This window comes from Ixodes scapularis, unplaced genomic scaffold (genome assembly GCF_016920785.2).
Source record: "Ixodes scapularis isolate PalLabHiFi unplaced genomic scaffold, ASM1692078v2 ptg000460l_1___fragment_1__unscaffolded, whole genome shotgun sequence".
NCBI lineage: Eukaryota > Metazoa > Arthropoda > Arachnida > Ixodida > Ixodidae > Ixodes > Ixodes scapularis.
The window spans coordinates 1,910,456-1,937,356 of NW_024609981.1; the positions used below are offsets into that span (position 1 = coordinate 1,910,456).

The window sequence follows — 26,901 nt, forward strand, 5'->3', positions numbered from 1 at the left end:
CACTACACGGACACCCCATGTTACACAACCTTGTTCGAGTGAAAGCTCGTCGCGGCGCACGTAATAAGGCCCAAGTTCTTGCGCGTGCGGTCTTGGCCAACCATTTAGAGTAAACTCAGCAACACGGGACAATGTAATGCTTCGTTTTGAAAACTTTGCAATCTCCTCTACGTTCAATGGGAGGCACTGAAACACTGAGAGGCACTCAACAGGTTCTTCCTCAGCGGGCACCGCCTGAGGCAATCTCGACAGAGCATCAGCCACTTCCATGTTTTTCCCTCGGCGATACTTCAGCCGATATTTATAAGCTGCCAGCACCATGGCCCAACGCTGCATTCGTGCGGCGGCCAGTGTCGGTACAGGCCTTTCCTGGCCTAAAATGCCTAGTAGCGGCTAATGATCAGTGTACATTGTGAACTCTCTGCCAAAAAGATAGCGATGAAACTTTTTGAGACCAAATATTAACGCCAAAGCTTCGCGCTCGCACTGAGCATACTTTTTCTCGGCTGGCGTTAACGTTCTCGAGGCAAACGCGATAGGCCTCTCTTCGCCGTCAGCAGTCTCGTGAAAGATAACTGCTCCTACGCCATACGAGGACGCGTCACAGAGCATTCCGATCGGCTTATCGACGTCATAGAATGTCAGCAACTGGCTGCTAGTCAGCCACTTTTTCGTATTAGCAAACGCCTCGCTGCATTCCTTCGTCCATGACCATTTCTGATCCTTCTTCAAAAGCCGATAAAGCGGCTCTGCGACTGTTGAACCATTCTGTAAAAACTTCGAATAGAAGTTCAACATGCCCAGATATGCCTTCAATTCTGTGACGGTGGTGGGCTCATGTGCTGCCAAGATCGCTCTTTTCTTGGCCTCTGTAGGGTAAATCCCGTCTGCGGTCACCGTGTGACCCAGATACGTCACGGATTCTTGGAAGAAACGGCACTTGTCCGCGTTGAGCGTGATGTTGTACTCACGCAACCTTCCCAAGACACGTTCGAGAGTCTTTTGGCAGTCTGCCATGTCAGATCCTGCCACGATTACATCGTCAATGTAGCATCCGACGTGCGGAATGCCTTTTAGCACCTCATCCATCATAGACTGAAATATTGCGGGTGCACTAGCCACACCGTAGGGAAGGCGTTGGAATTCAAAAAGACCCAAGCTCGTGTTAACTGTCAAAAATGGTCTGGGCTCTGGAGTGAATGGCACCTGCTGATACGCCGCAGAGAGGTCAAGTACGCAAAAAACCTTGCCTCCTGCGAGGACAGAATACAGGTCCTCCGGCCTGGGCAGCGGATAGTGATCGGTTTTCAAAACAGGGTTTATCGTTACCTTTTAGTCTCCACAGAGTCTGAGACTACCGTCCTTTTTTGGGACAACGACAAGTGGTGTTGCCCAGTCACTGCGCGCTACTTGTCGAAGCATGCCCGTTTCTACCATGCTGCGCAGCTGGGTTTCTACCTGCTCTCGCAAAGCAAAGGGAACAGATCTAGCACGGCTAAACACAGGGACCGAACCAGACTTCAGCAAGATCGTCGCTTCGAACTTCTGTATGGTGCCCAGTGTTTTTGAGAACACGGAAGGGTATTTCCTTTGCAGTGACTGAGCCCTATCTTCCGTTGTGACTTGGCCAATCTCATGCCAGTCCAGCCTTAAACGCTGGAGCCAGTTCCGTCCAAGCAGCACTGGAAGCCTCCTTCCATTGTCTTTGACAATTACTACGGGCAACGTCATACTTTGACCCTTGTACACAACAGCGACATCACACTGTCCTTTGAGCTGCAGATGTTCTCCAGTGTACGTGCGAAGTGACATTTTACATGTGGAAAAACAGAGCCGTACACGCTCTCATGAACAATTGTGACTGCCGCCCCTGTGTCAATTTGCATGATTAAGGGTTTCCCTTCAACTTGAACACTCACTTCGTAACACGATTGAGTCGTATTTATAAAATGGTACACGTCATGCTCAGTGTCTTCGTCAGAACATTTCAGAGCATTCGTGTTCTTCGGCACCCTTGTGTTTGGACACATTTTCTGCGAATGTCCTACTCTCGAGCACTTGCGGCAGACAAAGCTCTTGTACCAACAAACATTCGATGCATGACTCCTACCACATCTTTCACACCTTTCCTTTTTAGGCCCTTGAACATCTTTAGGTTTCGAGCCCTTTGATTGTCCCTTTTGTCGACTCTTTATAGCGTTTAACGATGCCTCTTTGTCTCTCGATTGCATGAGTGCAGTGTCTCGAGCCGCCAGTTCTCGATCGAGCGCAATCTTGCAAGCGCCTTCAAACGTTAAGTTTTCCTCGGCAAACAAGGCACGCTGGCTCTCTTCATTACGTATGCCTGCTACTAGCCTGTCCCGAAGGGCGTCTTGCAAGAAGTTGCCAAAGTCGCATTTCCTAGCCAAGTGTTTCATGCAACTATGAAGTCTTCTACGCTTTCATGTTCGTCCTGAACACGTCTGTTGAACTTACAGCGCTCCGCTATAACGGAACTCTTAGGGCTGTAATGTTCTAGTAACAACTGTTTAACAACTGCATACGACTTCTCGCCAGGGGACGCCGGCACGACCAGACTCTTTAGCACTTCATAAGCCTCAGGGCCTATCACTGTCAGAAATACGGGAAGCACTTTCTCGTCCTTTATGTCGTTTGCCACTAAAAAATGTTCAAATCGTTCCAAATACGATTCAATGTTCTGTGTCTTAGGGTCAAACTCCGATATTCTTCCCAAGCGTGACATTTCGGAACCCCAAAAGAAACACAGTACTCATCCGCTCAACGTTCCCTTGCGTAGCAGGTTGTCCCCGTTGCTGCTCAAGTCGAGTTGCCGAGGCGAAATCTCGGGGGCGTTGCTCGTTGCCCTTTGTCGGTACACGAAGGCGGTGGCCGGCGTGCTGCTTGCGATGTCATACTCCGGGAATATGTAGCGTCGCTGGCAGGCTTCAACGGATGACAAGCTGCGCTTGCTCTTCCGTGGCCGTGCGTTCCTTCGGGTCACTCGCTTCGCTGTCGCTTTCCGTCGCCTACGAGGACACGTAGACAGCCTCGTCGCCAAATGAAGTGACTGTAGACCATGGCGTGCTGGCGAACAAAAAGTGCTTATTCCTGAGCGCAGCGTTTTTATCACAGACATGACGTCACGAGCCGGGCGGCGCTGCCGCGATGACTCAGTCGCGATAACTCAATCCGCACGCTACAACAGTAATTACTGAAAACTTTGGTGCTAGGAGCAATAAAAAAGAACCGACAACACAATACAAAATCTCAAGAACAGCTAAGTTTATTAACCGCACCAAAACACGAGACGTGCAAGGAAAGAGAACATGAAATCTTCCGAGATTTGACCAGACGTGGCTTGACAGGCTAAACCCCTACAGCACTAGACACGCTTTCAAGAACAAGTATCCTCCGCCAAGCACCCGCAAAGATAAACTCCGTCAATACTACGAGAACCGACGAACTTCCTAATCTCAAGGTGTTAGATTATGACGCTTCCTGACCAGCTCGTTTGCGATGGCATACGCTTTTCAGAATGTCATAATACTGTCCCAAGCTTCGTTTTATCTTTCCTTTTCTCATTGCCTCCTAAGGACTCTTCCCCCTCCCGCCCCCTTTTCTGATCTTCTTTGAAGTGTCGGCGTACGCCACTGCTGCCTGCGGTTGCGAACTGTAGGGATAGCAGATCGCCTTAAAACTGAAGCGCGCACGCAAGAACAGTCAGTCACCCTAAAAACAAGGCGAGGGAAGTAGTATCCGGGTGGTTGCTATTTTGGTGTTCAACGTTGTGAGATGGAAAACAAACAACATGGCTTACCATTTTAAAGTACAGACATAGAATGAATACAGATAAAAGTTGGGAACCACTAACACATTTTTATGCTGTTTTGGTTTCACCTCGGTAACCAAACATTTGGAGCCTGGAGAGAGGCATTCAGAAACTCTTACATGAACATTTGGAGAGCACATGTCAACGAAGACGGCCATTTTATGAAGTGCATCAAAGAATATCGTTTAGTTTTGAACCCAGCAGGAAATTTACTCGTGGCCAACAGATTTATCACCGTGCGATTTTCTTGTGTAGACTATCTACGAAGACACAAGAAAACAAATTGCACGGCAGCAAGCACCTTGTGCCCGTTGAGGAGCTCAACAAAGTCGGGTTAGAAAAACTAGTGGCTCCACTAACTGTAAAAACATCTGAGTTTCTATGCAAGCATTGCTTCGGATGCATTCAGAATTAGATTGCTTCACTCCAGAACTTGAGTACATTTGACTCTTCTTTCATGGATTCGGATGAAATTGTTCTCGGAGTGAATCAAAACTTGTTTCTGTTAGTCCCTTAGTAACTCCACCAAAAACCACGTAAAGCCATTAAAAAAAAAGATGAGGGCCGCAGCATACACGAAGAAATTATTTTTAGTGAGTTCTTCGTTTAGAAGAAAGCTCTTTAGTGTTTACGCTATGAAAGCCCTGATGACCGTTGTAAGCACCATGCGGAGTGGTTCGAACCTTTCCTCGAAGCACTGAATCCATCCAGCTCCCATCAGGAGCCCAATCGATTGTACACACTTCTGCAACAAAGAATCTCCAAGAAATTATTACTGCGTCTGGTGTCGGAAGCGACTCCCTGCATGATAGCTGTAACAAGGAGACTGAAGCGGAAAGGAGGCACATGGACAACCCCCAATCCCTACACAGGGAAAAAGGCGAATGCCAAAGACGTGAGGGTTGCACTTGAGTACTACACGCACGACGACCTCGCACGCTTTGTCCAGAGCCCAAGCAAAAAGGACGTCACCATAGCCGTCATCAATGACAAAAAGAACAAAATCGCGAAAAGGTTTATGACCCGCTCAGAAAAGAAGCCTTCCAGCTGTTCAGGAAGGACAGTCCTCATCGGGAACTCGATATCTCAAATTTGTATGCCTTGGGGCTAAAATAGGTAAAAAAAAGTCCCGAGCACGAGGTGTGTGCCTGCATTAATTGCGCGAATTTTCGGTTGCTTCTAACGGCAATCTAGAATTCCCCAGGGAAGGCGTTTAATAAGTACGACCTTAAAGGGGTGCGGAAACATAAATTGAAATATTCAAATTTCGTTCGGAAATGAGTCAAGCATGACGGATAATAACCGTAAATCATAATCGCACGTTTGTATTTTGAAGGATTCGCTATATTTTTCGTTCCAAACGGTGCACTCGAGCAAGCGCTCGAAGAGAAGCGAGCGGAGAGCGCGATGCGTCATGGGATGTCCGGCGCAAACAAAAACAGAAAGAAAAGATTTCCCACGTTCGTGGAGTAGCAAGGCAAGCGTGGTTATGAGATTTGCCCTTGGTGGCGTTGTCAGCGTTGTGGTGGTGTCAATAGCGTCAGCGCGTTACAACCGAGCCGCTCGAGGTACCCGTGGGGCGACGAGCGTGTGGCTGGCCCAAGGAGCACGTAGCTTCCACAACACTGTCAGCTTAGGGCTGAACGGGGTGGGGAAAGCAACTTTTGTTCGAGTTTTGAGCGACGGGCTGATCTTCTAGGGGGAGAATGGCTGTTTCCGGTTGCACGAACGAGGGTCCGAGAAAGAGGGGAGTCCTTCCTTTCCGTCTTCTTGGACCATTTGGTACAATGCGCGATTTGTGAGTTCAGGAGGAAAGCTAAGAAGGAAAACGTTGAAATGCCAAAGAGCGGCGCTGCTCCGAAGGAATCTGCTACGTCACGACTACGTAGCAGATTCCACAACGTTGCTAGACTACCTCCCAAATAGGCTCCGCATGCATCCACCAGGTGCACATTGAAAGATCGTTTATTTACTTTAAAATTAGTTTTCTTGTGCTTTTCAACGGAAGACTGGTGTTTTTGAGGTTAGGGTGCAACATGCAACACATTAAAGCTAGAAAATGAGCGCTGAAATTTCGTTTCCCTACCCCTTTAAGCGCCTCGGCCTCAGCACTGGTCAACAAGCCGACTGTAGTCTACGCGATTGCGAAAAGTGTCCCAGGATGCAGACCAACTCGTTGGAGTCACTTCATCTTGACGAGGAGGAGGACGTATTTTTCGCATTGTGGGAAACTGGGGAGCTCATTAAAAAGAGTGATGAACACTGTCGCCTTTCTGCGAGAGTTTTAACCTTGGGGCGAGAAGTATGTAAGGTATTCTTATGTTCGTGACGTTCAACAAGAACTTATACGTTGACACAAGAACCTCTTTACGAACGAAGAGAGTGACGTTCCAATTTGATTTCGCCAAAATTGGACTGTTATTTATCTATCCGAAGCGTAGAGCTTTCATTGAAACAGAAACCCCTCAATTATTTATCGTCGCACGCGTGGTCATCTCCACGCAAGGCACGCGAAGCTTTGCCGTTATCAGCGATGGTACAACGCTTGACGCATCACATGCCCTTCTGCCCACAGAGGCAATACAAGATTATGTTGACAATCACTATTTCCAATTTTTCTGATATAATTTTGGTCTGGTATAATTTTCGTCAAAACTCGGTCCCTATAGCGCGAATTGTCGCGGAAACCGTACTCTTCGGTAAAATGGGTCTTCTCGGCCGCCGGACATGGAAAAAGTGCCAGTGACTGAGTTTGTGGTGCTCTTAAACATCACGCAACGCTGACTAACCTAAGATCTTCGCTCGGACCAACGATTCTTAAGGCCAAAGACCGCGTGGAGGTGCTCCATGAAAAAGTCGCAAATGTCTGCATGTTCGACATTTCTGCGGTGCAGGTTAGTGAGTTTCGTGCGGCAAAGCAAGCAGATTGGACAGCGGTGAAACCTGTGAAGGGTATTCAGGCTTCCCACCTATGGAATTCGTTATATGCAAGGAGGCCGCAAGTCTACAGAGAAACCTGCGCAACACAAACTTGCGTATGCCTAGAGCATTCTCTATATGGGACAGTTTTGTTTTTGTGTATCTTAAATAAAGTAATACAAGTAATAAAATAATGTAATGACGTCAGAAGTTACGTCTAGCGTAGAAGTAAAACTGTCTTGCTTCTGAATAAAATGTTTTAAATTTTAACATAAATGTCCTGGGTAACGTTTATAACCTGTGGTCGGTTTGCCTTGCTGCATACCCGACCCGGAGGAATAACACGGAGCCAACGGTTTCAACAACAAGAAACTACATTTAATTGGCCATGGACAAGACGATTAACATTACTACCGGCGCTGCCGGAGTCCAGGCAGCGACTCCCTGTGCGCCGCCTCTGATGCGCCCTATCAAGGCGGCGCACGCGATGTGCGCGTGGCTGGCGTGACGTCGCCGCGACGCGGGAAACGTTCGGCACCTTTGCCTTGCAGTCGGGCAACTGGGCTGGGAAGCCGCCAGGGTGCCCACACTTCCCCCCCACCCCACCCAAGCTTCGTCCGGCATGTCGATGACGGGAGACGTTGGGGGCGTCAGGGGGCGGATGACGCTGTTGGGCGGAGTGACGTTGTAAGTCCGGCCGGCGCCTGCTGGACGTGCGCGGCGGCTGCTGGACGTGCGCGGCGGCTGCTGACGAGCGCGGCGGCTGCTGACGAGCGCGGCGGCTGCTGACGAGCGCGGCGGCTGCTGACGAGCGCGGCGGCTGCTGACGAGCGCGGCGGCTGCTGACGAGCGCGGCGGCTGCTGACGAGCGCGGCGGCTGCTGACGAGCGCGGCGGCTGCTGACGAGCGCGGCGGCTGCTGACGAGCGCGGCGGCTGCTGACGAGCGCGGCGGCTGCTGACGAGCGCGGCGGCTGCTGACGAGCGCGGCGGCTGCTGACGAGCGCGGCGGCTGCTGACGAGCGCGGCGGCTGCTGACGAGCGCGGCGGCTGCTGACGAGCGCGGCGGCTCCTGTCAGCTCCAGCTTGTCACTTGAGCTTGTTCTGAACCAGGCCTCCACCTTGTTGCTCTGAACCGCCTCCAGCAGGTGGCTGCTCTGCACGTGGTCCTTGATCCGAGCCAGCTGCCGCTCCATCTTGTAGAGGGTGGCGGCGGTTCATGGTTCCCCATGGGCCGCCCCTGGCGCGCCGGCGTCCTTGGTGGCCCGGTCCACCATGAGACCGGCCGCCGTGTCATTCCGATGGCGGCTGTGGTGACGGTGTTTTCCATGAGCCAGCTCCACAGAAAAACAAGGAAGCAGACGACATGGGGCTCAGTTGAGGGTTGAGCCTGACGTTATCTTTGCACCCCTTCCAGAAAGTTTGAAATAACGGATCTGAGGTGGGCACACAATCTTCTCCCCCCTCTCTTGAAAAGGGGGCAGATACGTGGAAGTAGAAAACTACCCCCAAAATGCGAGAGAGGCAAAGCCAAGGAAGCAGAAAAAAAAAGGTTCCTCTCTTTGGTGTGACCGACGTCGCAGGTTATACACCAACTCATGTTTACAAACAAACCGGAGCGCCCGGAGCGCCCCTAGCAGACGCCACCGGCGCCGCGCATGCGCGATGGGGGTGCGGGCAAGAAGCTCGCCGTCGCCCATAAACAAAACATTGAAATGCGATGTTGTCGGCCTCGGTGTGAGTCCCCGCGCTCTTTTTCGCGTTGGAATTGTTGATTCTTCGTCCTCTTAACGGTGTCTGACTACTTGAGCGGCGTCAGCGAAATTAACGAGGCTCGTTACACCGCAAAACTTCGCGTGAATAATCTGACTTACGGCGATTCATTCCGCCTGGACGCCGCAGAATGTACGCTAAAGCCTGATTCACATGATGAGATTTCGCTCGCAATTTTCAGTAGCGACGTCGCTCGGACTGCAAAAGCGTGAACCGTAGCTGAGATGGTCGACGTCGATACTGAAAATCGCAAGCAGAATCTAACCAAGTGAATCAGGCATAACAAGTCGGCGATGGCCACTGGTAACAATGATCAACATCTCCTTCCGGTGTCCTCTAAAAGAGCAGACGACAAGCAGAAACGTTCGAAAGAGCAGACGACAGTTCGAACGATCAGGCGACCGTTTGAACTTCAACACGCACTGCACGTAGTCCGCAGGTGGTCCGTACAACTTGACGGTTTTCCGGCGTTCATTTTGGAACAAAACAAATAAATCTGATATCCAGAAGTATCCGTGAATTCAACCCAAAATGCTCCCGTCCAAGCAATCGTGGTCCGATGGCGTCTGGTTTTCTCTTTTCACGGCACATATCCACGTTCTCGGACGAACCGAAGGCATGAAAACTGACCCTCAAACCTTTCTCGACCCTTTTGGTACAGCCCCAGTCGCAGCATATTGACAAGAAGGCAGGTTTTTGTCTGGTTCCTTTCAAAACAACGCAGGAATACACGTCTCAGATGGGCACTTCCGCCCACAGCCCCGGACCGGAAGTGCGTCCGACGCGCCACCACCGCGCTGTGACGTAACAGAGATGAGTTCGTGTACTATACCGCCGCCTTGGTGGAGACAAGCGGGTTTCCGGAACGGGACTGCCGTCAGTGTCGTTCCGGTCCTGTGAGGAATCTTCGTCTTCTGCTTGAAAAAATCGTTTGAGGTCGGTGACATGAACAGGTCCGGTTTCCTCACTAGACTCAGAGTTAACTAGTTTGTAAGCGAGTGGCGAGCACTTCTCACGCACGCGAAACGGACCTTCCCACCTGTTGGCGAGGGAGGCTGCGAAGCCTCGAGCGGCGTCACTCAGTGGGTGAGTACGCCGGACTACAAAATCTCCCACCTCGAACTGCAAGTCACGTCGCCCCTGGTTGTACTGTTCTGCCTGCTGTACTCGGGCGACGTGGAGATTTTCTCGGGCCTCTCGAAGGTTATCAGAGAAGCGCTTTCGCAGGTCCTCTGCGAACGGCACGTAGGGGCGAAGCCTTCCCCCTGACTCTGTAGAAAGGAGACTCTTAAAAAGCGGGAACGCGAGCTCCTTGCCGAAATTCAATTGGGCAGGAGTGAGACCCGTTGACCGATTAGTGGTCGTACGGGTTGCGAATGCCAGCTCGGCAGTTTCGCGTCCCAGTCCTTGTGGCGCTCGGTGTAGGCCACTAGCATCATCTTAAGGTTCCGATTTACCATTTCCGTTATGTTTGCTTGCGGGTGGTACGGGGAAGTTCTTTTGTTTTTGATTCCCAGTACCGCGCATGCGTCCACAAACACCTTACTCGTGAGATAGGAGGCATTACCGCTTACAAGCTGTGCAGGAAAGCCAAACCTAGCGAATGTTTAGAGTAGACACTCCCAGATTTTTTTGCGAATCTAGCTTCCGCAAAGGGAATAACTCGACCTACTTCGTGAAGTGGTCGGTTACCACGAATAGGCACTGATTGCCATGGGTACTACGTGGAAAGGGCCCCATGACGTCACAGCAACAAATCTGCCAAGGGCTCTGACTCGCGATTGGTTGCGTGAGACCGGGGGGCTGCCATCACGTGGTTTTGCCTTCTGGCACACCGAGCAGCTACGAGCATATCGGAGCACATCTTGCCTCATGCCTGGCCAGGTAGCAATTTGGGATAACTTTTCGTAAGTCTTGCTCCCACTGCTGTGTCCTGCCAAGGCAGAGTCATGCATGTACCGGATGAAAAGCTTACGTAGCTTGCGGGGTATCATGGTCAGGAACGCCGACAGGCAAGACGTCTGGCACCGTGGTGAACTGGGCTGCAGTGGTCGGGTTAGGGATGCAGTCCTCCCGTTTGGAAAACGGAGTCAGCTCCGGTTGTTGTCCCAGCCGGTATCCACCACCAGAAAAGTCGAGCGTCATGCTTTCGCCTGTAATGGAATCTCGGCCCAAGATCACGGGTACAACGAGTCCTGGCAGATAAAGAAATCGCTGACGCCGCTTCTTTCCATTAAACCGAATCTGCAGCCTCACGGCTCCTAAAGCTGTTATCGCTGTACCAGAAGCTAGCTGCAAACGGGTCTAGCACTCCCGGAGGCTTATCTTTTTTGCTTTCCAGAGTTCGAAAACGAAATCCCCTATGAGCGAGATAGCGGCCCCGGAAACCAAAAGTGCGGCAACGGGAAAATCGAGCAGTGAAATCGTCATGCGCGGTTCAATGATATTAGGCTCGGGCTGGATTCGGACATACCGATGGGATCTGTGCCACCGCCTCACTGCTCCCAGGGACTGCAACGGGCGTCGGCGAGTGGCTGTCTGGTTTCAGTGTCACCGGCCGTAGTAGTTTCCCTGGTTCTAGTTCCGGCCCCTTGCCGCCGTCTCGTGCCACCTCTTGTTTGTAGTGTCCAGAAGTCTTGAACACTGGTTTCGGTGATGGCCGGGCTGCTCGCAGTGGTAGCAGCAGTCCGACGACAGTTGCCCGCTTAGGTCACCCGCACCGAGGTGCCCGTCGGACTGCCTCCAGTGATCGGGTAAGGAACCACTATGGGGAGGGCCTCCACCAGGCTTGCGACTGGCTGTTGAGGGGAGGGCTTGTTCCGTTGCGGCGGGGGTCAATGCTGCTGGGCTGCGGGTTTGCGACCGCACCGTGCCAGTTTTCGCCAGCACTTGCAGGAACAGACTGATGAAGATGGTTCGCTCGGGTGGTGATCTCCGTTGGGCCCCAGCTTACGATAGGGCACGGCCAACGACCTCCCACCTGTCGTGGCGACCCCCGCCCGAAACCCTCACGGGCCTCGCTATGACCTCCGGGGACCTCTCGGGGAGAGTTAGGCGAACATAGGCTTATCCCGCACTTGAGATCACCATGCATGCCACGCCAACTCTCCTGGTTGACGTGGTGGGGAAGGGAGTACTCGTTCGGACAGTCCACTTGCGTGGAGGCCTCGGGGCCCCGCCATGCCCATGCCGGTTCGAGCGCATACTTGGCTGGTGGCGGCGGCACGTAGTTCTGCTCGGCATGAAGAGCTTCCTCGATGAGGCGGGCGCCCCGTGCTAGCTCTTCAAGGGTCGCAAAGGTGCGGTTGATCAGGTAGCCGTGGTACCTGGGGTGACACCGTCTTCTGACCCGAGCTACTCTGTCCGATTCTGGTGACTTCGGGTCCTCCCTCTTGAAGAGCTCTTGCATGACCCGAACGTACCGGACCAGACTTTCATCCGGGTGCTGCGTCCTGCAAGCATTCCTGCAAGCACAAAAAAAGAAACGCCCCCCAAAACCCAACACAAGCGCGCAAAACGATTGCCGCAGTCAAAAAGACACAGTCACAAACACGCCAATACAACAAACGGGGACGTGACGGAAGCACGAAAGAACGATAGGAAACACGGGGTATGGGAAAAACCGAAAGAAGAAACCAAGCCCCGTGAAATTCCTGCGAGTGGCTAGCATACCACGGTTGGGCGCCATTGTGGTCGGTTTACCTTGCTGCATACCCGACCCGGAGGAATAACACGGAGCCAACGGTTTCAACAACAAGAAACTACATTTAATTGGCCATGGACAAGACGATTAAAATTGCTAACGGCGCTTCCGGAGTCCAGACAGCGACTTTCTGTGCGCCACCTCTGATGCGCCTTATCAAGGCGGCGCACGCGATGTGCGTGCGGCTGGCGTGACGTCGCCACCACGCGGGAAACGTTCGGCACCTTTGCCTCGCAGTCGGGCAACTGGGCTGGGAAGCCGCCAGGGTGCCCACAAACCTTCGGAAATGTGTGGTAGAACCCCTGAAACGAAGTTGTCTCAACTTGCTTTGAGTGAAATGTTTTGAATCCTTTTTTCTTTGCGAAGTTGTAAATTCTCTCATGTTTTCCCATCACAAGTTAGTCAGTGCTATTGTAGACTGTAAAGAGGAGTTTAAAGAATAAAAGGAACTTTCGCATTCATAACAAAACATAGCCGGTTGCGCAAATTTTATTTATGCATTCGGGAAGTAACCTCAAGATGCATATTTTCCTATATCTTACAAAGTTTGCTCAAAATTGTTTGCTGTGAAATAGTTTGTGAATGTGTGTTTAAAACGAGTTTTCTTAATGTGTTTTGCAGTTTGTTTTGTCCAAAAAAGATTTATTGCATTTTAAATATTCCATGTACATATTATAGCCCTACTGTAAAATAATAATAAAAAAAGGAGTATCAGTGCGTATGTGATTTTATGGGGAATATACGCTGTGCAAGTACGATAGTGAAACCTAAGTAATGCCCACGCGACAAGGAACTTAATTTAGGTACAGTATATCTGGGAAATATTAGCTACGGAGGGCATATACAGCTGAGTGTTCCTCCCAAGAAAAAGGGCTGTCATATATATGTTTACAGAAGCATAAAAATATGACTCGCACCATCATTGTATAAGCTCACATATAAACACTCTAAAGGGTTTAAGAATATATCTTTGGAGCCGACGTCGTGCGGCAAAGCCCTTGTAACGAAGACAAGCTGACAACATAGTAAAACCGGAGACTTAGGACACAAAAAAGAAGAAGAAAGGGGACAACAGTGTCGGGTTTTACAATGTTGAAAGTTCACCAGGTCGCTTGCGTCTTCTCTGTAATTTCTAAGACAAGCTAGCTCAAATCGAGTGAAGGTTTGTATTCGTTTTTCTCACAAGGAGGTCTTATGCTACTCAAGGTTTTGCAATTACAAGTTAGCTCAAGTTACTGCAAGGAGTTCAGTAAAAGTTTAAAAAAATATATAAAAGATGAATATATTTTTTTTTTAATATTGACGTGCAATATTGATATATTTTAGATAAATTACTTAGGTTTCTGTGTTTATCACAGACCTTCCATGATGGCTAAGTAAATCGTTTTTATATATTCGCGAACTGCACTTCCAGACTCACATTTTTACATATTTTGCAAAGTTTTCCACGGAGTAGTTTGTAGGTAAACATAGTAAATATGTCTCAGAAAACATGTATTTTTAGGTGCTTTCCCTTCGTTTTTTTTTTTTTTGTTTTTTTTTGTATGGAAACATATTATTGCATTTGTAATGATAAAAGTGCAGCCGTTTCCTCGATAGCATCTGGCAGCATAGGAAATGCGATGTTCTCCCTTCTAGCTCCGTGATTCAGACTTTGGCGTTTTTGTCGACTAATGCTGCTCTCACACGGACTTGGGACACATAAGAAGGTGCTCAAAACACGCACGTTCTTAAGCTGTCAGCGACTATAGCGGCAATCGCTCCCGGGTAGTGAACGCTATAACTAAGTAGCAGTTTATTATCTTACATCCAATACATCGCTTGTTTCTGCTGTTACAGCCAAGGTCAAGTTTTCCATAGAAGAATTCAGCTTCAGCCAGACGACCTTGGAACAGGTGAGTCTCACATACTCAATGTTCAGCATAATTTGCGAGAAAGGACTCTAGTTAGTTATTCTTCCACAATTCGTTAAAAAAAACGTACTGGACGTATTCACCTTCATGGAGCATTCAATATGTCGAGAATAATTTTAACCGGTCTTGGACAGGTTGCCTCACAGTAAATGCAGTAACTGGGCAGTCAGTAACTCTTAAAATCCCCCGTACAACGCGCCGAGCGTACTCTTGACGGGAGATTGATGCTTAACTAGTGTCTTCGATGTTACGGCAGAGCACGAAGTATAAAATTACCCGAAACAGAAGCATTATTTTATAATTGACTAAAACCTCGATACTAGGGAAAACTAGGATGCCTCAATCTCCTTCTGTTTAGGGTGATGCCACCCTTTGTAACCCGATGCCTACAGCACGCGCTCACGGGTAAAATACAAAGACATCAACGAAAACAAAATGTCGCCATCGCGCAGTCCGCGCCACAAACGCGTACATGGACACACTGTTTCACGCGCTTCTGAACAAAAAAGAGAAATAAACGTGTGGGACAAAAGGGCCAGATGTCTCCACCCTAAGCAAAGCGCTCATGAAAGCATCATAGGGAAAATCAGGGGACGACACGTCACAGAAGTCTAAAACACTGAGCTCTGCTTGTGACTTCGGTGATGTGTTATCCCTTGTTCTTCCTAATCTCAGGGTTTTAGTAAATCATGTTTGACAATGACCAGCTCGCTACCGTCCTAACTTTCTGCGCATCATTCTAAGCATTGTTACCTCGTGGACCGGTCCGCACCACGAAAAAACTAAAGGGACGTTCAGTCGTTCTGGGTAGTGGTTGCATGACAATTTTGAGAGTTATGCTATACTATGACTGGATCAATTTAGAAGTCCTGTCCCAAATAGCACACTTGCGCGGCCCAGGCTTATGCCAGACTGTCGCGAGCTAGATCCAAGTTGGCTCAATTCTGTCCCAAGCTTGCGCCGAACTGTCCCAAGTATGAGCCGAGAAAATGTGCTGCTAGGGGAGGTTCCTTTTGTAAGCGTGAGCTACACTGGCCGAAGTTGAGCAGTTTCGTGTGGCTTTCAAATAGCCGTGCTGTGCAAGCGCGAGGAGCAGTGACGTCACACGGCGCACAGCTGGCGCGCTGGAGCCGCCGCCGCCGCGCGCTCCGCCGCCGCCGCGCGCTCCGCCGCCGCCGCGCGCTCCGCCGCCACCGCGCGCGCCTCGCCGGTCTACGCATTCCAGAGGAGTGACGTCATAGCCGCGGCAGACGCACTGGCGCCTCCGCGTGCCCAGCTGTGCGCCTCCGTTGCGCAGTAGCCAAATCCGACACTGCACCGGAGCCGCTTGATAGCGCCTCTCATTTTGTGCGCATAAGCTCACGCTACGTATATCCTGGCATAGTCGAGCTAAGCCACCGCAATTTTTTCTCAATCCTTTCTGACCACCTGTTTGTTTTACAATAAAACAGGTGTTCCTTGGATTCGCCAAAGAGCAGGAACTCGGACAAAGCGACGAGGACGGCCACATACAAGCATGAGCTCAGTGTCTGTTTTTCATCGAGTGTTGGTATCTTCATCTTGTAATAAAGGTCTCGCTGCGCACTGTAGCCCTCTTTTTTGTTTGCAGCGCTATTTTTTAAACTTTTTCAAACCTGTCAGAGGAGCAAGTTATAGCCCTAGCAAAAATTACCATAGAGAAAACAGATAGCCTCGGTTTATTGACACCTATGGGTTATCGGCCTATACGTTTATCGGCTTATAGGTGTATGGGCCTATTGGTGTATTGGCCTATAGGTGTATTGGCCGATCGGTGTATCGGCCTATTGGTGTGTTGACACATGGGTCATCTGCATGAGCACACAGGGTGTGGTGGTGCCTTTATACACATTAATATGCAAAAAAGAGTCTTGGGGTACACTTGCTCCTGTTATGAAGGCATCTGGATGCTGAACACTGTCACAAACTGAGTCTTGAATGTGACAGAGCATAATGGCATACTGCTTGCTTGAAATCCTGAAATGAGCGGTAGAACAAATGAAAAGAGTTAATCGGCGGCATGGCAAAGGTGAAGGATGATATCACCACAGAAAGTGATTAAGGCCAAAGCCATTCAATAGATGGCTTGAGCATGCTGGAAATTTCAGACTGAAGAAAATAAAATTAAGAGGCTGGACTTCCGTTGTTTTCTGTGTTCATCATGAGCCTACCTGCCTTCAAAACTTATCAAGCGTCAACCTCCTGAAGAAACTTGAAATTAAATAATGTCAAATTAATATCAGCTTTGTGTTTGTGGGATTCCTAACAACGCTTCATTTAGCTCGGTCAACAAATACATAGGTATGTAAACCCAGATCAATTCGGGAAGGTCAGGCGATCGAAGTTTGCCCTGGTTGCCTTAACAGTACCATGCCCCCCAGTCCACTTCCATAACTTCAAAAATAGTCGCATGCTGTCACGCGCTTCAAAAGATGGTTATCCTTTGGAACCATTTTGACTGCAAAGGCATAGTCACGCTCTGCGTGAACCGAATACTATGGAAGTGTAACTTCTCCAATGAAATGAAGTAGGATCAATGTAACCAATTTATAGTGGGACCTCATCAGTCCACTGCTAGACCGGTAAGACATTTTCTAAAGAAACGGATTTAAGGTAGCATTAAGGAGTTCAATAAGTGTGCTCTGTTGACATAAGCTACCCTTCCTCGGACCAGACTCGGAATGAGTGGTAACTTTTTTCTGTGCTACGCAGTTTCAAACATAAGAACAAATAAAGCAAACAGAACTTGTTAAAAAAAGAAGCGTAACAAGCAAAGGTGTGCCGAGAAAATAGGAAGTTTAGAATAACTGGCGCTTCTTCATCTCGCGTTATGGACGGCAAAAGCGTTTCGCTGCGGGGGACCCAAAATGCAAGCATCTCGCACTTAAAGCGCCACCAAGATGTCGCGATAGCTTTTATCTTGAAGTTAGAATGTTATATCTTCAAAATTAAAGAAGCTTTCTGTGTGGAATAACATTTGTATATTTATTTTATACTCAATGCCCCATGTTTCTGTCACTGCCAAGCTGCTCTGTTGTACTTCCGAGGCCACGACAATCCACTTCCCTGGCATGTTTACATTTTTGCCACGATCGTAAGCACACGCGCCTTGATAGCTTTCAGCTCTGAATCCAGCGGTATGTGACATTTTCAATACGCTCTGACTATTACAACCACGGTCGCCAAGTGTGACTCACGCAGTCCCGAGTGAGTGGCGGGCGTTGAAGACGCGATCAACGGAGATGTCGTGGGCGCTGCCATTTGCGGTACCCATGCTATTTCCAAGAAATAACGGGCCTCAAAGCCCAAGCCCCAATGCTCGTTTTGGGTCTGCGCATTCGCAGTAACGACAGCGTTATTTATTTGAGGTTGCGGGCGTTTTTCTAAATAACTTCTACGCGTCTACAATGCAAGCAAAGACCAAAAGAAGCATGCTTACCAACTGTCAGGGATGGGCAAAATACATGCAAATATGTAACAAAATACAAATACAAAATACTTCGTCAAAATGTATTTAATTACAAATTTAATTACATTTCCAAAAACGTATTTAAATACAGGATACAAATACAACCAGATGTATTTGGTTCCTCCAAATACTTTTCCAAATACATTCCTCAAAATTTGTGTCAGCGACTTCAGGGCACAACGGGTTTCTGCGTATCTCATTTTAATTTTGCATCGCACACTCAGGAGTTAGTGTGCGAGGCTCTAGTAGCGTAATAGAAATATAATCACAAAAAATGTAATCAGCTTGGACGTAATAAGTGAAAAAAGTACAGATCTTCAAGCAACTTTTTTTGTCGATTACATTTTGGTATAGACCAACAAAGAACCGAGATGACCAAGACGCGCAGCACTAGCTAGATAATTGTTTATTGTTGCAACTCGCACCAGTTACGAAAATCTGGACGACCCGCACATTTAGAATGTTGCAGGCAAAAATATGGATGGAAATCAGGCTGGAAAGCATCACAAGTTTTCACAGGCACTTATTTAGGCAGTCTGCCTGTGAACATCGATTTCGTGACTATTCTTGCCCTGGACTAGCACTGTAATCACAAAGTCACTAAACGCTTGTGCTTGATTGAGAGACACTGCATTCGGTGCAGAACGTAGTTTTCTTCCTGCTCTGGACAGTGCCTTTAATATAAAGCCGGAGGAGAAAAAAAAAAAAAAAGCCCCATGGCTGAATAAACGATGGAGACTATAGGTCTGTTCGATTCGGCCACAAAGTTCTGAACTGGTTCTGTCCGAGTTCAGACGAGTGCAGGAGTCGTGCAGCAGCGGCGCACAACCTGTGCAGCCGCCGCGCTAGGACTGGCGCTGTGATAGGCTTTCCCAGCGAAAGCGCAGGGTGTCGTCTGCATTTTGTTTGCTCTTGTTTCTCCACGCCACGTCGTACGCTACATTTAAGTAGTCGCGGTTTGATGAGACCATCGTGTTTCATTAGTTGTAAAGTATAATAACAGAATCTTTTCTGTGAATATATATTTCATTCGAGAGGACTAAAAACTTTTTCTGCACGAAATGTGTTTCTGTCTCCATTTTTAACGGCCGTTTGGTTCGTGTCGTTTCCGTAAGTGTTCGTGTCTTTCACATTCATTTGGCAATAGTAGATTTATTCCAAGTCTTTCGAGTTTCGCATTTCGACGACAGTTTCGCGGCATCAGGATGATTTTGCGTTGGGAATCACTGGCAGCAGCGCTCGGTCTGTAGTGGCCACCTCGAAGACGAAGGCCAAACGAGAGCGTTTTGGCCAAGACAGTTATCGACCGTAACTTTGGCGTCAAGCTGAAGCGTTTATCTGATTCCCAAGAATGACCTGCGTGGAACTACCAAGCCATTGCCAATTCTCGGCGCTTTCCCCAGGCCAGTTAGTGGTCGTCCACAAATACCAGCGGACAAAGCATGCAGTATTATGCTCAGCTACGGGGCATGCGAGGGCCAATGTACTAAATCCCAGACCTCTGCGATGTATCGGAATGGTCAGTATGCATCGATGAGTAACTAAGGGCTCTACTATCAAAGTGCAATACCTTTCCCCGTGTTTGTAAAGAAGAATATCAACACTGTAGATCCTCATATAGTATATGTAAAAAAAAAAAAAAAAAATTGCGTGAGCCAATGTTTTAACACTTAATACAGGGAGCCAGACCTACGTGAGCAGGTGCCTCAAACGCTTTCAGAATATCATAATCAAGCAAATTCCTACCCTCGGTTATGATCTCAATTCCGCGTCCACCGCGGGTACGTTATTATCATAAATGAGAGGAAATGCAACCTCCGTATCGGCGTTATTGTTAAACATCGCAGACATTTGAGCAAGAGCTGCGAAAAATGGTACCGCGAGCAGAGACGGACAAGACGTCTGCTATCGCCGTCTGCTCTTGTCGTCTGCTTCTGCACCGACGTTGAACTGACTCCGGAGCCGGTGCAAGAATTTGAGAAACTGGGTCCGAACTCGTTCAGAATTGGAATGAATCGAACGCACCGGTGCAGCGGCCGTGCAACTTCCGGTTGAATCGAATGCACCAGTTCCTGCACTGCTGAACTAGTTCAACCAGTTCAGGCGAATCGAACAGACCTTATATCTTACATACACATGCATAAAAACATCTATTTTCACCCACAAAATTGTATTTATTACAACTGTATTTTAAATAACCACGTATTAGTATTTAAATACACACGTCAAATACATTACCCAATTTGTAATTAAATACAAATGCAAAATACACAAAGTATTTGAAATACGTATTTCAAATACTTGTATTTGAAATATGTATCACAAATACTTGTATCTGAAATACTGCCCATCCCTGCCAACTGTGTTGAGCTAAGGGGTGTCCAAACAGGACGCTACAAAACGCACGACTCCGACAAATCGTGAAAATTGAAGCGGGCGCGAAGCGGGCGCGTCCGCTTCAATTTTCACGGTTTGTCGGAGTCGTGCGTTTTTTAGTGTCCTGTTTGGACACCCCTTTACTCGTTAGACTGTCGCGTCGTGGGTCTTCCACGCTCTTCTCGCAGAGAATCAATATAAGAGGAAACTTCACAGATAGATAAACTTGAACAAATTAGCACATTTCCATGTCTAAAAGCATTTCTGTCCCACGACACAGAAACGCTCCCGACGCACGACAAAACAATGTCGGGAAAAAAAAAAATGTGTGGTGTCGCTAGCGATTAGGATCCGTAAATAGTACGAGCTCGATAGGGATAGATAGCTGGGCAAGTTGGTGACAATTCATGTTGAGAGACAGCACGACCAGGACGAGGACAAAACGACGAAAAGAACACAGGAAAGCGCTTATCCTGTGTTCTCTTCGTCGTTTTTTCCTCGTCCCTGCCGTGCTGTTTTTCAAGGATACCAGCTCCTTACAAAATCGAAACCGAAACTGACCGAATCGCGATAGAGGGATGCCGTAAAAATGTCTTTACAGACTTAATAGTAAAATAGGGTGAACACAACTATTGTTATAAACATAGGAAATAAATGTGTAAATCATGACTTGTACCGACTTGCTATTTGTTTCGGGTGAAATGGAGTAGGAAGTAGATTTCTTGTTTCAATCCATCAAGACATTTTCTTTATTTTTCGTGCACATTAATTTTATTTACACTTTCCTTACAGTACTTGATTAGTAAATTATTTTAACGCACCAGGCTCCCAAGTTTTATTTAGAGTATTGCCCTAAAAATCTATATGAATTTTTTATAACCGATTGATGTACAATGATGGTGGGTTATGTAAACTGGGCTTGAACCATTTTTGCCATTCGAAAATATTGAGAAAAAAAGTGTAACATTGTCGCACGAGTAAATTGACTAATGTATACTTTTATACATGGTGTTCTAGTGTGGACTCATCCTTTGGACGTGGAATAGATGTTTGCATCACACAGCCCAGGTTACATAACACATGCATCAAATGGGCCGTTGTATTTCTGGCACGGACTATTTTGACAGACATATGTCTAATTCATTCCTATTGCGCAAATAGACATGCACAATTGGTTTAGACATTCCTATTGAATGATTTCAGGTTTCCACTAGTCAAGGAGGCATTCCTATTTGGCCAACAAAACTTTTTGTTTGACTGATAGAGATTCCTAATGGTCCAATAAAGTCCCTATGGGACCAGTCTAAGTTCCTATGGGACCAATAGGAATGCCTATTGGACCGGTAGAAATTCCTTTAGGCCCAATAGGCAATCCTATAGGACCAGTACACGTTCCTATGGGACCGATACACGCTCCCATGGGACCGATACACACTCCTATGGAGCCGATACACACTCTTATGGGACCGATACACGTTCCTCAAGGACCGATACAGATTCCGATGGGACCATTAGAAATTCCTATCGGACCTATAGAAATCTCTATTGGTCCGATACAAATCTCTATCGGAATTTTTGCTAGGGAGGGCCACGAAATGAGCTAACCTTAGAGTATCGGGACTCTACTTTCTGATTTTCTTGCGGGCGCTTCTCTTTTGGTGCTTAGTGCGGAGCCGCCGCCATTGGCTATAGTTACGTTATAAAATGCGGCATCCTGAGGCTCTGGGTGCGGTGTGAGGAAGATCGAGGGATGTCGTTTTGCTCTGCCCCGGACCGTTTTAACCCTACGGGCCCGTTTGCACGAAGCTGGTTAACTTTAATCGCGACAGAAAGGTTAGCAACATTTCCCTTCGGGGGGGGGGGGGGGGGGGGGGATTTTATGTCACGTCACCGGCAGAGTAGGGGCGGCGGGGAAACATGGCAGTGCCTCTCCCAGCGAGCGTCGTTCGCATTAGGAACTGATGTGTCGGGAACTCTTGTCAGCAAGGAACGGTACACGAGGCATTCGCTTTGCTTTACCTCACTTAAATCGCAAAGTGCCACTTGTCAAGCAGCAACAGAGTTGCCGTTTTTTCCAGCCTTCCTCTCCAAATAAAGAAACATAAAGATTGTGACTTTGAATGTACTGCAGGTTACTAACTGGTAACAATGATCTTCGGCACCAAGATGGCTGAAGTGTCCTTACTCCGAAGTGTAGGTTACGCATAGTGGCTCTAAGGATGTGCAGTGTCCTTCCCATCGAATGACGTCTCAGCGATCGGTCAAATCAGCGCTTGCAGTCCTGATCACAGCAGACTAGTACGCTTCTCATTACGAGTACTAAAATTATTCGTAAACTGTTACTGTCGAGGCCGGTAATAACGAAGTCGGTTATAACGAAATAGCGGCTACAACGTGGCAATAACGATTTCCCATTCCCTTTTGCACCCTGTTATAATCGGAGTCGGTTATAACGAAATAGCGGATGTATATATATATATACCGGGTGTTTTTGCGAAGACTTTCAAAAATCCTAAAAATTAGGGCGATTGAAAAAAGAAGAAACTCTCTTCGAGAACAAACTACCAGCCACGGCGGACGTCAGGAATTGTCAAAAACCTACTAATTAGCCAGATAATTAATTAAAACTTGTTAATTAACTTTTTAATTGGGGGAAATAGACATATGGTTTCAATTAGAAAGTTGCTGAGCGTTATCGAAAACCACTAAATCAGTCATTTTCAGAAAGATCTTCAGCACCTGAAAAGCATAGCAATGCACTAAAGTTACCACTCGTGGAGCAGGTACAAGGCTAGCGTTTGCGGTAAGGCGCCCGCGCGATTTTTCCTCCTCTTATCTAGCCCCAGCCTTGTACCTGCTCCACGAGTGGTAATTTTAGTGCGCTACTACTCTTCTCAAGCGCTTAAAGTCTTTCTGAAAATGACTGATTCAGTGGTTTTCGATAACGCTCAGCAACTTTCTAATTGGAATCATATCTCTATTTCCACTAATTAAAAAGTTAATTAACAAGTTTTAATTAATTATCTGGCTAATTAGTAGGTGTTTGGCAATTCCTGACGTCCGCCGTGGCTGGTAGTTTGTTCCCGAAGAGAGTTTCTTCTTTTTTCAATCGCCCTAATTTTTAGGATTTTTGAAAGTCTTCGCAAAAACACCCGGTATATATATATATATATATATATATATATATATATATATATATATATATATATATATATATATAGGTGAGGCAGAGTAGCTTGAGAACAATGGACCGGGAAAATGTAATAAGTCAGAGATCCGTACTTGCGGAGTTGCTATGCTAGGATATATATATATATATATATATATATATATATATATATATATATATATATATATATATATATATATATATATACAGTTTCGACAGTTTCGCCGAGAGGCTCGGCTTCGTCAGGAGATGGCATCTCCTGACGAAGCCGAGCCTCTCGGCGAAACTGTCGAAATACATGCAATAAACTCCTAGCATAGCAACTCCGCAAGTACGGATCTCTGACTTATATATATATATATATATATATATATATATATATATATATATATATATATATATATTTATATATATATATAGGTAAAGTGAGGTAAATATAAAAACAATGGACCGGGAAAGGTTAATAAGTCAAAAATGCGTACTGTCGGAGTTACTAATTCGAAGTTTATTACGCGGTTCAAGCGGTCCCAGTACGCATCTTTGACTTATATGTATTCGCGACTCCAGCAAAACGGACGCCGCCAAGCGGGAAAACCGGGAACCAGTCGGTCCAGGTCGCTCCGCGCCCCGCCGCGTCTCTGATGGCTTTCGCGGACACGTGCTGTCGGCGCGGGTCGAGCAATGTAATTTGACGAGGGTCCGTAATTTTTTAAAGTTTGCCTGAGTGTTCATTAGTGTGGTGAAGCCTCAATAGATTGTTTCTTTCCATCACGTGTTTGAAAGCCCGTTTACTCCACAACACACGGTCGCGTGCTTTCAATTTTTTGGATGAGGAGGAATCACGGAAAAACGTTTTGATTTCTCGTCTGTCTCTAATCACATTCAAAGTGACGACTGCTTGGTAACTGATAAATGGTTTCTTTATAAGAATGTAGAACAGTGGACTGAGGTCGACAGACGAAGTGTTTCACTGGAGGGAACACCAATGTTGCAGTCAAGTGAATGGGAAGGTTCGATAGCTGCTTTTCTTGAGTTTGGTTGTGCTCGATTAGCTTCAAGTTAATTTGAGCCACTAACGCGGGTCGGTGCGTTGGCTATTCATCTTGGCGGCTTTTCGCCGAAAAAGACCACATTGAAGGAGTTGGGCTAATTTCGCAATTACTTGATTCAGAAAACTTGCTCGCTGCATATGATTAATGAGGGAAATTATCTGCTTTCAAAAGGTGGGGGACGCGTCTCGCAAAGTTAGAAGCTGTCACGTCATAGGATCTATCGCGCCTCCAATATTTATATTATAACCCCTGTCGAAGCCAGCAGCAATATACGTCTACATTGCTGAGGTTGACCGGCCACAAAAAATACTCATTTTATACGTTCAGGATTCGAAGTCAAGTTCAATACCAGAGAGGTTCTGCGTGATTCTCCAATGAAGACTCTCTTCAGTTTGTCCGCACTCGTCTCCGTTCTACCGGCTAGAACTATTTGGCTAAGTTTAAGTAGTATCTCTCTGTCTGTCAAATATACTTTCATTCAGCAGTTCACCTAATAGTTAGTTAACTGAGTTCATAGTTCAACCCGAAGAATATACTAATATCGCTTTACTGGGACATAGTACGTAATATAATACATAATCCGCATATTCGTCAAAATGACTTCTCGATTGCTACTAAAGCCTGAATTAAAATACGAGTATCAGCTGCTTAGTGAAGCGCCAGCGAGTTGACATGCTCCTTGGCTCAAGAAGCGCTTGCTTAATTTTTGTAATTTTCCTGCAGCCTGTGTTCTTGACCGAGCACACGACTGGAGCTGTTTCTTGAAACGCGGACAGGCACATAGCTCAATTTCGCGGACAGATAAGTCGCATGGTCGAGGCCATGCGAGTTAGCTAAAAGTTACTCTCGATGGAACAATTTTGTAGCCCTCGCCGCTTTCCTTAGATGATCAAAACTAATTAGAGTCTATTACCGTTTCTCCGGAGCACATAGCTTCGGTTTTGATCGAAGTCTCCGAAACGAAAGTTTGACAAGAAAAGAACAAAAAACACCGGCAAAACAAAACTATGCTCGGCAAGTTTATGCGCACCGGCTACACTTAACTGTCTCAGTTCAAATACCCATAAAATTGGGCATTCAACAAAAGAAAATTTGTTAAATTGAATGCGCCACCCATTCAGGCGGCGCGGCCGAGCCGACGCGACCTGGACTCAGCCGCCATGTTTGTTTGGTGGTGGCGCCCCCTATAGGTCGCTGGAGTCGCGAATATATATCAGGGTGTCGAACCGGAACCGAACCGAACCGAAAACCGAAACCGAACCGGTATTTTTTCCGGAACTGAACCCGAACCCGAACCGTTATAGTGTTATCGCGATGAACCCGAACCGGAACTGAACCGGAAAAAAAATCACGGTTACCGGCTCATGTCAAAACGGTTCGGCCACGCGCTGTTGACAATGAATGTGCTATCAATGTCATTTATTTTTTAAGTGCCGTCAACTGACACACACCTCGCTTACATATCTTTCTTCTCCACTCAGTCTTAGAAATATAAACGCTGCATCCATGAATCTTGACAAACGCTGCATTCATGAATCTTGACATAGGAACCAGTATATTGGGCTGGTCGCGGCTAGCACGGAAGAAAAAGAATTAAAAGGCTGTGCAAAAAAAAAAAAAAATCGCGTCACGGGGTTTCATTTTTCTACAATCTCGTAAATCCTAAATGCGGCTGTGTGCTCATTTCATAACACGTTTCTAGAACGTGCGAGTTCTTGAAGCTTGCTTCCATCGGAATGAGAAAAGAAAAGGCTGTGGAATTTGATAATGTTTGAGGGAGGGAAAGAAATTTTATTTACAGTTGAAATGAGCATTCATGGATTATATCTGCTCTTTGCTGCCCCAACCACCGGTCAGAGTATATCGAGCTATGAAGTGTCAAGATTTACATGCCGTATTTCTTCGTACCGGAAACTCGATAAATGCGGGGAAAAAAAACAACAGGGATACAAACCCTAGTCGCTCGCGGAGAAGCGAAGCTGCGTGCACTTTCGAATTTGACAAAGGATCTGCCGAGCTTCTGTTGCTTCCGTCGCCTGCCCAGCGTAGTCATGGGACTCAAGCGGGCGCGTGCGCTCAAACCAACGCACAGCAGACGCTGGAGTTAGCGCCCGTGACAGACAGCCCTGTCATCAGACAGTCGTTGTTTGCCGCTTGTATTGGCTTTTATAAACGTTATGCACTATTAGTTTCGACTACTTTTCATTTGTTTTCATCGGTGTCCTGCTGATTTCAGATGTTTTATTTGTAATTTATTTTGATGTTGCAATTTGTCATTTATAATTTCCGAGCCGGCTCGCGAACCGGTTCAGCGCCTCGAACCGGTTCGCGAACCGGTTCGCGGGTCGAATTAATCGAACCGGAACTGAACCGGAACAAAATTAATTTACCTGAACCTGAACCGTAACCGAACCCGTATTTTTTTCGGTTCGACACACTGATATATATATATATATCGAAGTGGTTTCCGATTTTGACTTCGTTATAACCGGTCTCGACAGTACTTTTTCGGGTAATTGCCTAATCACTTGATTACGTTTATTAGAAAGTATTCCCGAGAGGTGTCTGATTACTTTTGTAAGTGCTACGATAGCTTGTACTCGTTAATATGTTTTCCTTGAATTACCTAACAACGCCCTGTGTGCGTAGAAGTTGCCCTACCAGGGAATCCTGAATCCAAGT

General features: G+C 47.2%; 1 pseudogene; it reads left to right on the forward strand.

Moving 5' to 3' along the window:
- Positions 1 to 15,719, forward strand: part of LOC121834070 — a 65,703-nt pseudogene extending 49,984 nt beyond the window's left edge.
- Positions 15,720 to 26,901: the final 11,182 nt, after the last annotated feature.